Here is a 1,501-nt window from a genome sequence, read left to right on the forward strand (position 1 = left end):
CACCAAACCCCGCAGAATTCGAGGTTATGAGAACAGGTTGACATTTCGAAATAGGTTCCGTCATTCAACGATTCCTGTTGAATTTACCGTTTATCGTTGTCTATCTTATTGTCACTCTCTATTTATAAATGGTTACCGGAATTTTAAATAATTACGAAGCAACAGGTTTGCGCAATGTCAATTAGGCATATTACCTTGAAAAACATTGCTGCCGAATTTCTGATATAGTTTTTGCAAATTTCTCAGTTTTTAATAACAGTTAATTTCTTTTACTAGTTTTTCTGTGCTCTTATAACACCGCCAGACAACACCCCCAGAGGAATGCCGCCAATTTTGAGTCACCCTGTATATTGATTAACCTCGTTTGTTATTGCATAATAAAGGGAGTACACAGATGCTGAACCGTATTGAATCCTTCAGATAATTAAACTTTTCGCCTCCTTCATCAATCATTGACTATCGAGGGCACACGCATTAGTTTGGGGTGGTAAAATTGTATGTTTATTTGGTATCAGTGTTATTTATAATTAAATTAACACGTGTGAAGACGTTCAGTTATGAGCAAATCAAGCAATGACGGTAAAGTTTTCAGTAGTATAGCTTGTCGGCTGCTACATACGTAAATAAAGAGGCAACTACCAACATTCAATAAAAAAATTAGTACCCAAAAGTGACAAACATAAAAGTTTCGGATAGTAAAGTGACAGTATCTATGTTTCTGGAGGAGTTGCGTCACATTAACAGGTTATAGTAATAAAAATAATCAAGGTCAAGTAGATTTGAAACCTTTAACATACACAAGACTTTTTGCATAAGATATATTGTTTTGGGGCAAAAAACGTTTTATTCTTAACATCTCTCCTGACTTAACAGTCTCCTTGAGTTTGATACACTTAGTACAGGAACTTTAAAATTTTTGCATTACTTTCAAATAATAGAGTTTATCAAGGTCCTCATAATAGGCGTTTGTTACAATGATGTTACTCTTCTTTGGATCTAAATCTCTTAACTCCCCAGCCACTCCTTCAGGTTTGGAAACATTAAATAAGCAGGGGGCTAAATCTGGAGAATATACTGGGGAGGGTAGCATCAGGGTAGCATTTCGTAGCCTAATTCATGGATTTTTGCAATCACGACTACACACGGGTGCATCCGTAGTTTGTCCTGATTAAACAGCAGATTTTTCGCCAAATGCGGTCTTTTTAGCTTCAACTCTACATCGAATCTGTCCCTAAAGCTATGAGTAACGTGCGCTAGTGATCGTGTTAGACTTTTCATGGTAATTGATGTGAGTGACACCGCGTGCACCCCAAAAATCTGTCGCTATCACCTTGTTAGCCGGCAGACCCATTTTGGCCTTCTTTAGTAGGTACATGATTTATTTTTTTAACCAATTTTAATTTAAAAATGTTGGAATAATAAATAGCTTAATAAATGTGTAAAAATTCCTTTGAGACTTTTTGAGAATTTAACGATATGCAGTTAAGTAAGCGGATTTCCA

This window comes from Dendroctonus ponderosae, unplaced genomic scaffold, assembly GCF_020466585.1.
Source record: "Dendroctonus ponderosae isolate FM_Combo_2020 unplaced genomic scaffold, Dpon_F_20191213v2 Dpon_F_20191213_1, whole genome shotgun sequence".
In the NCBI taxonomy this organism is placed as follows: Eukaryota; Metazoa; Arthropoda; class Insecta; order Coleoptera; family Curculionidae; genus Dendroctonus; species Dendroctonus ponderosae.